The sequence below is a fragment of the Pleurodeles waltl genome, chromosome 5 (assembly GCF_031143425.1).
Source record: "Pleurodeles waltl isolate 20211129_DDA chromosome 5, aPleWal1.hap1.20221129, whole genome shotgun sequence".
Classification (NCBI taxonomy): domain Eukaryota; kingdom Metazoa; phylum Chordata; class Amphibia; order Caudata; family Salamandridae; genus Pleurodeles; species Pleurodeles waltl.
This window is the reverse complement of record NC_090444.1, coordinates 656,891,026-656,905,232: the sequence shown is the minus strand read 5'-3', so window position 1 is coordinate 656,905,232 and position 14,207 is coordinate 656,891,026. Positions and strand designations below refer to the sequence as shown.

The 14,207-nt window shown below is 46.8% G+C and overlaps 1 protein-coding gene across 1 annotated transcript in view; it reads left to right on the top strand.

Moving 5' to 3' along the window:
- Nucleotides 1–14,207, top strand: part of LAMA4 (laminin subunit alpha 4) — a 557,086-nt gene that overhangs the window by 527,511 nt on the left and 15,368 nt on the right. The gene's annotated exons all lie outside the window — the stretch shown is intronic.

The following is a 14,207-nucleotide window of genomic DNA, read 5'->3' as shown; positions in this document are numbered from 1 at the left end:
TTATTCAGCACCTGAAAACAACACCATTAAATGAATCACATTTCGTCTATTTTATGAACAGGATAAACATTAAAGAAATATGCAGGTAGGAAACTTGTCATTGTAATTTTAAAAGCCACAATTTCTCTACCTTTAAAATGTATGTCAATGCAAACAGGCAAAAGTTGAGTAAATTAAATTTGAGACCTAGTCATGCTAACTTAAGACACATAAATAAACATTATCTTCTAATTAATAGAAACACTGTCTCACCAGCAAAGGGAAGAAGTACTTCCTCCGGACTAGAAGAAGTGTTTGAACTTTGAAAAATATATAGAACACTGAAGAACTGACCATTAAAACTAATGAGCAGCTCAGTGACCTGTAAATGTAAGCGATAATGGTTCCCAAGGAATCACTGACATTAATACCTGTTTTATGTAGGAATTATTTTAATGAACACACACTAGTATTGGTGGCTCGGGTCATCTCATATCATTCGTATCACATAAAAGCTAACACCCAGTCATACCCGTTGTACACTAGAGACACATAAGGAAAGACAACAAGCTTCTTTTTTGAAACTTGTATTTCCAATGAAATATGTCAATCATGTTCCGTCAGAGCTTGGGATGCAATCTGATGCAAAGCCAGCATACTCCCCTATTTGCAGTTCACCTGCATGCTATAACCAAAGGTCTGAGGTGGTTAGTCTAGTAAATACAAAACGTGTGCAATTAGTCTGAATCCAAGATCTACATACAAATTGTCAAGGTCATTTACAAAAATGTACATTAGACATGTCTAGGACAGGGATCTGCAAAGTCGGTCCTGGAGAGACGGGTCCATGCCAGGTTTTTAGCATGTCCAGATTTAGAAAAATGTAGATTTCTGAAACATCTTTTTTCTAAATGTGGATATGCTAAAAACCTGGCATGGGCCCGGCGCTCCAGGACCGACTTTGCAGAACCCTGGTCTAGGAGGACAACCATCAATGATGAAATCAAGCAGAATCTCTATCACATCTGTAGAGAGTATGCACAGTCATTAATAAATGTAACCTGTGAATCTTAGGTGGTCAAGTAATAGAAAACATGTTTTAATAAAAAAAAACTTCCACAGTGTAACTGGTGGATGAATAAAGACATACAATATAAGTGTGACATTAATGTACTACTCAGTATGAGCACAATAGTCTAGCATAATTTTAAGACCTAGCGTCATCAATGTTATGCCTGTGAATAATATGCTCCACAGAACCATACAAGTAGGAATCATCATTGAGGCAAAGTCACACTGGCAAATTCAAATGATTTATTTAATTCATGTTCCACTCTGTTGAGCTCAACAATCCAACAGTATTCCCTCAAGATAAGTACATTTGTTGTTTAATATTCTGAAGAGTATATTGCTATGATTCTCAGTGGATTCACATTGTTGGACATACTGCTGGGTGCATGCAACCAGACGTCAAGGGAAACACATATGTTTTGCAGCGGTTAAGGCGCAGTCCCGATACTACCCCGAAGTCCTCTAGAACCTCTAGGGCCCAGGGGAGACCGCTCGCTCCGTCCCTAAGATAGATCAGTATGTCATCTGCATACAGAGAGACAATGTGCTCAGTCGGCCCCCATTCAATCCCCCTACCCACACCCTCTCCACGTAATCGGGCCGCGAGAGGCTCAATCGCCAGGGCAAACAACAACGGGGATAAGGGACATCCCTGTCTGGTTCCACGGAACACCGAGTATGCACTAGAGATTGTTCTACCCGTCTTCACTCTTGCTAGTGGGGATGAGTATAATAAGTCCACCCAGTTAGCCCAGCTCTCCCCCAGGCCCGTTTTTAACATTGGCGCCCGCAGATAGTCCCACCTAATCGAGTCAAAAGCCTTCTCGAAATCCACCGCCAACAGGATCCCAGCTGGTGGTTTCAATTCGTCTGGCATGTGTAAGATGGAGAAAATTCATCTGAGGTTCAAGGAGGTGCTGCGACCAGGGATGAAGCCGTTCTGGTCATCATGTATCAGTGTGGACATGTGGGGGAGCAGTCGGCCAGCCATGATCCTGCTGAGGATCTTGAAGTCGCTGTTTTGCATCGATAATGGGCGGAAGTCAGCCACCGATGCTTCCCTATTGGTTGTCTTGGGGAGTGGCACTACTAGCGCTTCACGCAGCGTGCACGGTAGTTCTCCACACTGTGCCACCTCCGCGTACATCTCCGCCAATCTGGGGACTAATAAGGACTTATATTTCTTATAGAAATCCATAGGAAGACCATCCGTGCCAGGGGTCTTCCCAGGGGCCAACTGAGCCACCGCATAGTTTATCTCTTCCGTAGTCACTGGCCCCCCTAGGCTGTCTCTGTCCTCTAGGTTCAGCACTGGCAGGGGGATCTGCATCAAAAAATTGTCAAGTGTTCCCGTCTCCAGGTTGCTAGGCCTCCTATACAGGTGCATGTAATGATCTCTAAATGCATCATTAATGGGGACTGGACTGAGTCTACGAATTCCCCTTCTGTCTAGTACGCTTGTGATGGGTTCGCTGTCTCCATTCGGGCACACCAGCCATGCCAGAAGTTTACCCGACCTCCCCTCTTCTGACTGTAGGGATGCCAGGTATTTTTGCGTGCTATGACATCTGAGCCGTTCTTCTGCTTGGGAGTGTTCCCTGCGAGCGCGGTCATACTCTTCATCTACTTGTACTACAGGGCCCTGTCTCAGTTCCCCCTCGTGTATGACCTTCTCCAGGGCAGTTAGTTCCCTCTCTAGCGTGTGCTTCACCCCCGCCGACTGCCCAAGACAGAAACCCCTCGTCACCACCTTGAGTGCCTCCCATTCCACGGCTCTGGAAGTGGTGGATCTCTTGTTGGTTTCAATCAGGTGGCAGCGCAGCGCCTCTCTGTACGCCTGGTCTTCAAGCGCTGCGGGGGCCAGTCTCCATGACGGTATGGGGGGGTCTGTCCTGCGCTACCCTCAACGTTAACAATAGTGGATTGTGATCAGATATTGTACGGGCAAGGTATTCGGAGTGGGTCACACCTCAGGCCAGTTCCGCAGTGCAGACCATCCTATCAATTCTGGTGTGCACCTGGTGAAGGCCCGAGTAAAACGAGTAGTCTCTGACGGTCGGGTGCTGCATCCGCCAGACATCCACCAGCCCCCAAGTACCCAGCCACTCAGCTAGTCTTTGTGCTATCTTGGTTGATGTTGCCCCTTGCAGTGGCGGGGTGGACCTGTCCATGTTTATATCTAATACTGCGTTGAAGTCCCCTTCTATTAGTACTTCCCCTGTGTGTTGGCGAGTAAGGTGTCTAGACAGGTTCGTCATGAATGAAACTTGGTCCTGATTGGGGGCATAAATGCAACTCAAAACCAACGGGGACCCATGTAACATCCCCTCCAGTATGACAAACCTTCCCTCTTTATCTATGTTGGAGGAATCAATCGTCAGGGGGACTCCCGCCCTAATCCAAATCAGAACGCCTCTTGCATAAGCTGAATATTCTGTAGCAAACACCTGCCCCCTCCACCTCCGTCTTAGTTTCTCACCCTCTCCCGGTGCCAGGTGGGTCTCCTGTAACATAGCTACCTGCACCCCCCTTCTCTTTAGGAAGGAAAGAATTCTATGTCTCTTAGCCGGAGTGCCCATCCCCCTGACATTCCAGGTTATGATATTGTAGTCTGCCATCTTATTCTTAGAGCCTGAGAAGGGTGGGCCTGGCGCGCCCGGGATTCTGGTTGATCCCCCCGCATGCTCGTGCCTCTACTGTGGTCGGTCCACTCCACCCATGTTGCCGATTTAACTCGTAACTGCAAACCCCAACTCCCCATCCCCAGGGCACCTCCGGAACTGTAGGTTGCCCAGAAAATTGTGCAACAGTGCAACTTGATCAAACACATAACTGCAATACTCGCCAGCCAAGTCGGACAGGCGAGAGTCAAGTCAGGGGGGGCGGCCAGGTCCGGAGGGGCCACAAGTTCATTCGCTGGGTGCCACCGCAGGCCAGAGCTTATCTGAGTTCGTCAGCTGTTTGTGGGGTCACCCTCGGAGCGCAAGACAAGCTCCCGGAGTCTCCAACGGAGGATACCATTGTGTCGTCGGACTCTTCTTCAGAACCCTCCTGGGGGGACGCTTCTCCACCCACTCGGGCCGCCGCCTCCAGGGCCGCCCTCCTGCCCGTCTCTCTCGGTGTCTGCATTGGCGCCAGTCGTGGGCGATCTCTGGACCTCTTTCCCCTCGGGGCCCGGCGGGTCCTGTTCACTCCAGGGCTCTCGTGCGCAGGCCGCGCCGTTTGGGATCCATGCCTCTCAAGCCATTCCCATGCCTCCTCCGGGGTTTGGAAGAACGTAGTCTTCCCCTCCACAAACACTCTAAGTCTTGCTGGGTAAAGCAGAAAGTACTGTATCCCCTCGTCTCGCAGGGCTCTTTTAACCGCAAGGAATGAGGCACGTTTGTTCTGGACATCTAGAGTGAAGTCTGGGAATAGTGTCACCTCCCCATTGGCTACTTTAAACGGGCCCGTTTCCCTGGCTTTCTGTAGGAGGATGTCCCTGTCTCTGTAGTGCAGGAGTTTAGCGATTACAGCACGGGGAGGCCTGCCAGGAGCAAGAGGTCTCGACGGCACACAGTGCGCTCGCTCCAGCGTGTAGAAGGGGGTCATGCACCCCGGTGCGACCACTGCACTCAGCCATTTCTCCAGGAATTCCACCATGTTCGGCCCTTCGGTCCCCTCGGGGAGGCCCACCACGCGCACATTGTTCCTCCTGTTTCTTCCCTCCGCATCCTAGGCCCGTTGTTCAAGCTTTGCCACTCTGCCGGCCAGAGAGGTTACCTCCGCCGCCACGTCTTCCTGCCTCGGCACGACATCAGCCAGTATTGTTTCAGTTTCTTTAACTCTGTCAGCCAGTTTATGATAATCAGCTCTCAGGAGGCCCACCTCTATCGCCACTTGATTGATGTCGCGCTGCAGTGTTGCCTTTGTGTCTTCAATAGCTCCCAGTATCTTGTCTAGGGTGTCTTGCACTTTGGCTTGTGACTGGTTCTGCGAGGCCGCCTCTCTGTCCCCAGGCGGTGCCAGAGGGTCCATGGCTCTGTTCTTATGTCTGCCCTTGGGGGGCATCGGTCAGGCAAGTGGGTATACCCCAGGGGGCCTGACATGTGGCCCGAGCGTTTTTCTGTTTTCTGCTTCTAATTTGTCCACTCGCTTCAGACTCATCTGCTTTAACCACTGAACCCGGGTGGTCCAGGCTGGACCCCAGGCGCCCCGCCGGCCGTCCCCAGCATCTAGTCCCAAAAGGGGGGGGGGACTACGTTAGCCAACCGTGACCGACTGCCACCTGCCTCTGTTCTGGTTCGACCGCGCGCTCCTTCGTTAGGCCCCACTCTGCCAACCGGGGTCAATCACTCGCCGCAACCGCAGCTTGGTTGTCCCCCCACGTGGGGCACTCACCCACTCTCAAGTGTTTCTTCTGTGTCCGAGGCAATTCTCCTGGCCGCGCCCAGTATCCTCAATCAGGAGTCGATTGTGCTCCCGGGCCTCCGGCAGCTCCACAGTCCTACCATGTCAGGCAATGGATCACAATCTCCTCGCTGGGTGCGCCCCAGAGGGGCAACTCCTGGGGGTCAACACCCCCCTCAATGACTCTCCAGGCGGCTCCCACGGCAGGCCCGCCGGCCGCTTCGCCGTCTCAATAAACCAGTGCTCTGCCGGGGCTCCGCTCGGGTCGGCCCCAGAGGAATCAGAGCTGTGCTCGCTCCACAGGCTCCCAGAAGGAAGGTGTCCGCTGGGGCAAGGACCCCCCAGGGCCCTCAGCCCCCGCCAGGTGTTCTGGGCCCCTCGACCCAGCAGAGAGGCCCGGGCGCGGCCGCCGCCGTTCGCGGGCCGCCCACTTTGTTCCCGACGCGGCCCGCGTCTCCCCTCGAGGCCGCGGCTCCAAGCAAGAGGAGGGGCCGCAGGCCTCCACTCGCGTTGGGTGGCCCGATGCGATCTGTGGCTCGCACCAGGACCGCAGCCGAAGCCCAGCCACGCCGCCTGTCTGTCCGCCGCTCAGCACCTGCGCTCTGAGGAAGGGCGGCCCGGGCTGGCACGATTTCCAGGAGTCTTTCGGGCGGCCCCTCCGGAGCTGGAGATTTAAGTGTGCGCCATGTTCCGAACCATGGCCACGCCCCGTGAATTCACATTGTTGACACCAACACCACCAACACAACCAATTAATCTTCAAACAGATTTAGACACATTTAGAAAGTTAAAAAAAATTGCATGCAATGAGTTACACAATAAACTTCTTATTGCCTGTTGTAATGTGGACATTTTTCCCTTGGGATTTCAGGTGAGTAATGAACCCACAATATTCAGGTTTTTTGGGAATAGTTGCCCTTGGTACTGGATGTTTCTAGGGGCATACATCTCAAATTTTCTAGTCACAGGGAGCTGCAAAACAACTTGCCTAATGAATTATTATCAGGCACGTTGCAATTTGCAGCCTTTTGTGACTGACTGGTCATTCAGGAATAGAGTCCTCCAGAACAGAAGACCACCCTTCCTGTATTTGCATTCCCAAATGGAAACATTGTTTCAATTAAAAAAATATCCAGTTTGAGAATACAGTGAGAAGCCTTCTTCTTACCCATACCACCCAACATGATTCTAAAAAGGGAAGCTGACCAGGCATTTAGCTTTTCCTTTGAAAATCAGATACCACTCCAACTCTGGGCTCAGTAACTGACCAATGGCTTAGAGCCACAATTGTGGTTATGAACTTGATATACCTTTGTAACATGTAAGTAGGAGTGGGCACCCTTTCATGCCTCTACTTTTGGTGATTCGCTAACGGTTTTAAGGGCCCTTTTAAGATTCAGAAAAACTTTCTGACTCATAAAAGGGGTTTGTACATTGTAAATAGCCCTTTTCCTGTGATTTTGCAAATTGCTGCGTTTGCAGCTACAAACACACTTTATACATCAGGCCCTAAAGGAATTATCCACAGCAACTGGGAATCTTGAAACAATACCAGTGAAAGTAACACATTTGAGAATGTAAAACCTGCCTTGGACAATCCTCATCATACAATTAAGGATTTCCAATCAATAAATCTGGGATGCAAAATTGTAATAACAAAGTAAATTAACGTAAATTATAACTAGGAAATTACATTTCCATGCATGAGGGTGGACTATTATTCTCAAACTCAAAAAACAATCTTGTGGCTCTAATTCATTCATGAATCATAGTCATGTAATAGAACAGGGGTCAATTGTTCATATTTTTCATGCGGCTTTACTGACCAGGGCAAACCTAACCCTACCAAAAGGTCTTCTCCACCACCCACTTGCAAATTTATAAATCCAGTATCACCACATGGAAGAAGAGGAAGTGACTGGTACAAGGACTCCTTTCTCCTAGAGGAATGCAAAGCCGCAAAAACTTCAGAAGGGCTTTTGGGAAAGTGAAATAATTAAGTATACATTCAGTGCTCGCATAGTACAAGACATGCAAGCCACCCAATTGCATCATGCTGTCCGCTGTCGAACCCTCTCAATTAAATTTGAAAACAATTACAGGAATAAAAGTAATTAGATCAAACATTTTCTCTATTATTAGACTATTTTGTCTGTGACAATAGCAAAAGCAGGAGCAGTGTAGCGAACAACAGGTCAACAACCCCCAGCACAATGCCAAAATAGGGTTACAGGTGAAGGGGAATGAAACAACCCTAAGAGGCCCAGTGTCCCAGGGCTTACCTGACAGGAACAGCTCAGGACCTGAGCAAAACATTTTTTTTAGGGCTCCTTATATTGGTATAGGGTAATTGGAGGGTAGGAAAGGGAGGAGGGAGGGGAGGGGTGAAGTGGAACTTTTTGATTGTACCTGGCTAAGAAACATGGGCCTCAGTAGAGGTGAAATACTTCAATGAAGTAAGTATTGGTACGAGAAACGGGGTATTCGGAGGAATGAGAATTACCGGTAAGTAATGAATTAACTAATAGTTCATTTTAAAGCTGGTCAAAGTCTGAAACAAGTTGTGTTCCTACGAGTAAATGTTCTGTGTGTCTCACTCGGGTGATCTATCATCATGATATGTGTGTGTGAGTATGGATTTTAACAAAAGGTACCACTTTGTCTTATTTTAAAGCATGATTAGCGTTTACAGCACCTGCAATGTGTAAAGAAAGACTTTGATGAAAATCCTTGCACTAAACTTGTAAAGAAAAGCTGTGATGAAAAACCTTGCACCATAGGTATAAAGAAAGACTGTGATGAAAATGTTAACTTGTAGTGTGTCAGTGTTTTTCATTACTATAGGTGTGAATGATGGATTCTTTGTAAATGTGAAAGACTCCACGTTTACATGGACTGTATTTAGGGGCGTAGCTTTGTCAGTAAGAATGGGGGGAGCTTTATATTTTCCAACAATCATGCTGACATATAATGTAAAAAAATGTATATGGGGGCAGAGTGCATGAGAGGGGCTTAATGGGCAGTTGAGAGGGAGAGGCATACACATTGGTAGGGGTACTAAATGAGGGAAAACACAGAGGGGCAGATTTAACTAAAGTGGCGCTGCACTACACGCAGCACCAATTTCCTTGCGCCCCTTAGCGCCCTCTTACCACCACCATGTGTGCACCGTATTTAAATTACGGCGCACCATGGCGCAGAGTAGGGGGCAATATTATATTTTTTATTGACGCTATTGATGTACTCTGCAAGAGTAGAGCCAAAACTTTGCCACCACTCCTGCAGAGCACATAGAGACCCGTTATAAGTAATGGAAGCCCCCTTTTATAGCCTTCTTAGAGCAGGCGTTAAAAGTGCCAAAAAGAATGGCACAGGGAAATCTGTTAGATTTTCTTGCGCCATTTTTTCAACTCCAGTAACGGGGGAACGCCCCCCTTGCATACATTATGCCTGGTGCAGGCATAAAGTGCCACAAGGGTTTACAAATGCATTCACTGTGCCACTTTGCAAATATGGCTTGGGGAAAATGCCACAATAGCGCTACCTTAGCATAAAAAAAACAACGTTTTGGTGGCGCTAAGGTGGTGCTAGGGGCTCTTAAATCTGCCCCAGTATTTTGTAAACTTACCAACATTTTTGAAGACTTTCAAAACAGTGAAAGAAAGAGTGTGTGTGTGTTTTTATCTGTGTGTATGTAAAAATTCCTGGTGACATTCAACAGACACCTCACCATACTGATTAAAAGCCCCTGTACCCAACTATTAACCAGAAAGTACATTTATTAGGGGGGTGTAACTTCCCATACGCCCCCCTGAAGCTAAGCCCGTCTGTATTAGATTTAAAATTGAGCCCTTAACCATTATTGACTAAAAATATATTCAACCTGCTTGAAGACGAAAATAAATAGTTCCCCTAGTCAATGTAATGATGGATATATGTTCATGTTTTAACTACATTGATATCTCTTAGAGTTTGATTTGTCTACACTCCATAGCAAATTTACTGCCACCAACTCATTTCGGTTATTGAAGTAAAATAGGCTCCAGTTACTCAGTGGCATTGTGTGGTGAACATTGTCAAAGAATCCCACTTCGGACTGCGTTTGGTAAGCTGTGAATGGACTTAACTTTGGTAAGCACTGTACAAAATAAAGATGCTCACTGTGAAATAGGCACAAAGAAGCATGGGTTGGCGATCACGTGGCCAGACAGCAAGATGATCACCCAAAGTCTCATGGAAAGTCTTGCAAGATCGCAGCTTTTGTTGCGAGACTTGGGTCATGTTGGCATCACGAGTATCTACAAAGTAACAGGCCAGTTGGACAAATCGCCTTGCACTTGATCCCAGAAAGAACAATTAAAAACACCTGCTGCAAGGGAAAAAAAACAGAAAAGGATACAGTGATTGTGTGACATGAAGAATAGCGTATGTGATGATTACTTTTAGATTTAAAATAGATCGTCATGCACTGCTATGCAAACACCCAATAGGAAGGCATACTTGTACAGTAAACAGATAATAGCACGAGGTGAGATAGAAATATTCCTTTGGGGCAGTGCAGACCCCACTCTATGTACATATTAAAGAATTACCAAAAAAAGGTCATGCAGACAGCTCTGTTGTCAAGCCGGACCTGAAACGACGGTAAAATCTAAATCAAAGTGATGTACAATTGCCCCAAGTATTTTCACATTCAACTAGAAACTTTACTATATTTTGATAGGTGGGGAAGAACTGATACGAGTGAGTGACAAACACTATTTTAGAGAACGTCAACTTTGAGATCACTGACCTCAGACAATGCCATGCACTACATGAAACCAACGACTTGGGAGTTTGTATGGGAAAATAAACGTCATGTTCTAAACTTTATTGCAAAAAATACTGTAGCCTTCTTGATGCAAATTGCATACCTGTTAAACACAGACTGCACACTTTTTACCTGATTCCCTTGTATGCACCTCTGAATAAGTAATAGCACTCTAATAAAGCATGTTATCCATCATTTTAAGGTGCAAGACTGGCATTCTGTGCTGTTAGCCCACGCAATTTGCACCAGGATAGATCCAATCAGGATCAAATCTTGCAATAGTCGGCCAGGTAAAACCCTCAGGAAATAAAAATTTAATATGAGATGTAATACCAAATTGTTAGAATTTGGGTTTCTAGTTGGCACGATTGCATCCTCTCCAAGTAGGGGCCACAATCCTAGTCAGGGTAAGTTAGTTACTCTCCCTTGATTAACCTCTGCTCACCTCATGGTAGCTTGGCACAGAGTAGTCAGGCTCAACTTAAGAGTGTGTAAAGTATTTGTGCAACGCTTAATTACAGCAATACAGTGAAAGACAACACAAAAAGACTTAACACCAGTTTAGAAAAACAGAGAATATTTAGCTGCGTAAAATGACCAAAACGACAAAGATCCAATCAGTAGAAGTTAAGATATGAATTTTTAAATATTAAGGCCCTCATTACGACTTTGGCGGTCTTGCAAAAAGACGGTATTGATGGCTCCCTATTATGACATTTCTGCCCGTTGGCCAAGCGGAAAAGTCACATCAACATTGCAGCCGGCTCATAATAGAGCCGGCGGCAATGTTGATGTGCAGTGGGTGCAGCAGCACCCGTCGTGCATTTCACTGCCCGAAATTCAGGCAGTGAAATTTGCGATGGGGCTGTGCCTGGGGCCCCCAGGTGCATGGGCAGTGTAGGGGCCCCAGGTGCACCCTGAGTCCCCCTTACTGCCAGCCTTACCGCCATGAACAGGCTGGCGGTTGGAGACTCATAATCCCCAGGGCAGCGCTGCAAGCAGCGCTGCCCAGGGGATTATGACCGCCTAACGGAAGCCTGGCGGTCAAGTGGAGGGGCTGGCGATATGGCCGTGGCTAATGCGCCATGGTCATAATACACTGGCAGGCTGGCGGTGTTACTGACAGTGTACCGCCGGCCGCCAGGGTCGTAATGACCCCCTAAATGTGAAAACGGTGCTTAGGAGCCTGTAGCAGTAGAAAGATTACTTTAGGTCATGGGGGACTGGTGAAAAGTCAAATGCCAGGCCGACCTCCATGGAGATGATGCTGGCTACAGAACCGTAAGGGTCTGCTGGACAGTACTTTTGTTGGAGCAATGGTAGACAAGCGGGAAGACAATGCGTCAATATTTCTGTCACACTCAGGCAATGTGTTGTCATCAGACTCCTTTGGAAGTGGATGTGATGCGTCACAGGCGGGCCACGCAGGATGTCATCGTCGGGTTGCATAGTGATGAAGCTGCTGCATCGTTGTTGGGGATATGATATGAGGATTTATTTTTGCTGCCCCCTGGCTGATGCGACAATTCTTGCAGTTACAGATGCAATGTGTTGTTTCTGTGAATTGGTACATCAATTTTTCTGCCGCACTTGGGAAGATGCATCACTTTTTTGGGGGTTTGCAGCTGCAAGCACAGGACTGGAGTGGAGGCACCTCAGGCAAGGATAGGATTCACAGATATCAGAGTCCAGAAGCACCAGGAGGGTTGCAAGCACTCTTTGATGTCCCTGAGACTGCAGAGAACAGGGGGCAAGCTGGTAAGCCCTTGGAGATCCTTGTTGCAAGGATGTATAGAACAAGTCCAGTCCTTCTCACTGCAGGAAAGAAGCAGTAGGCAGTAGGCCAACACAGCAGAGCAAGCAGCAAAATGTCAGTCCCTCCTTAAGCACAGCACACAGCAGCAGTAGGCCAACTCAGCAATTCAGTTGCAGAGTGGCAGTCCCTCCTGGCACCCCAGCAGTCCGCCTTCCTAGCAGAGTGTCCTTGGTTCCAGTAGAGTTCTGATTTGGTGGGGTTTTGGGTTCCAGTGTTTATACTTTGATGCCCAGGTTCTGGAAGGTTGGAGAAACATCCAGGCCTTCCTTTGGAGTTCACAAGGTCCCTGTCCTGTCCTCCCTGGCACCAGACGCTCTACAGGGGGTTATGCATCCATTTCTGTGGGAAGAGGCACAGCCCTATTTAGAAGTAAGTGTCAGCTCCTCCCTCCCATCTAGCCCAGGAAGACCCCTCAGCCTGATGATGGACGATCAGTAAGCAAATGCCACACCCAAGCTCCTTTTGTGTGTTACTGTCTAGCGGGAATACACAAAGCCCAGCTGTCCATTACCCCAGACATGTATTCAGAGAAATGCAGAGGCTGTTAAAGTAAGAATGGTTAAAGTAAGAAAATGGCAACTTTCTAAAACAAAGAAATTTAAAATCTGGCTTTGCCGTAAGTTGTGATTTTATATTGTGAGTCCAGGGACACCAAACTCCAAATATCTATCTCTTCCCAATTGGAAATTACACTTAAATGATGTTTTAAACAAATTTGAGAGTTTTTCACTATCTGGATATGTTAAACTCAAAAGTGCACGTCCAGCTATTTAAATAAACTGCACCTTGCCCTTGGGGCTGATTGGGGCCTAACTTAGGGATGACATATGTAATAAAAAGAAAGGTGTGTGCCTGGCAAGTGGGTACACTTGCCAGGTCGAAATGGTAGTGTAAAACTGCGCAGACCGACTATGCAATGTAAGGTCTGAAACATGTTTGAAAGGCTACTGTAGTGAGTGGCACAATCAGTGCTGCAAACCCATTAGTAGCATTTAATTTACAGGCCCTAGGCACATATAGTACATTTTACTAGGGACTTACAAGTAAATTAAATATGCCAACTGTGGAGAAGCCAATGGTACAAGGTATAGAGTACAAACACTTTAGGACTGATCAGCAGCGGTAAAGTGCCCAGAATGTTAAAAGCCAGCAAAACTGAAGTCAGACAACAGGAAGTCAGAGGACAAAGGGGAGACCACACTAAGGATTCCAGGTCTAACAGAAATCATTTGCTAACTTTTGTTTCTCCCATCCAGGTACTTTTCCACCTATTACGATCGGAGAATAGTATCTATTAGCGCCAAAGCATTTGGCAAGGAAGACATTTCAACATTAAATATCTGTAATCAAAGAAAATGATGGTGTCTCTACAATATTTTCTGTGCCAGAGGTAGAAGTTGGGTATAGTTTAAGCCATTATTACTAACCCCAGTTGGAGGAGAAATGTAATTCTCCTCTTCCACCCCTTCGGCATATAATGAGGTTTATGTTAGCCCACCAAAGCTCACAATATCTGAATTCTTGCTGTGTCTCAGTCCGTTTAAGATGAATAATAGCTTTATTTAGAGATTGGGAGAAAGGATACCCCATCACAAATATATTCCGTCCACCTTATTACAAGTGTTTTATAGTGTACAACGGATGGTATATCCGATACGTTTTGACCGTGTTTCCCATTCACCAATCTCTAAATAGGGTGAAGATGTTATTAAACATGAAGATGATGGAGCCTTTTTGTTTATTTGTGGTCCTCTAAAGCCTGATTTTATTGTAAAAACCTTCCTCGTGTTTTCTTCTTTGAAACGTTTCCTGATCTAGTGCAGAAATGTGGTACTTAGCCAAACTGTCCCCAAAACATACTTTACTTTTTTGCAAGACTCTGACTACAATTATTTTCTTTTTAAAGTATTCAGTTCTGCCATGACACACGTCATGCAGAAAATGATTTCAGAAAGTATGACCATTTTTAAGGAAAGAATGAGCCCCAAATGTCCCTTCTGTAGGGGACCTTGCAATATTAAAGGTTATGTGACAAGATAGACAAACGTACTGCACGTTTTTTCTAGGAGAATGGGGGCGATGATACTTACATGTCAAAATAACTGAAATATTAATTTCACCTTTACTTATTATGGATGCTTC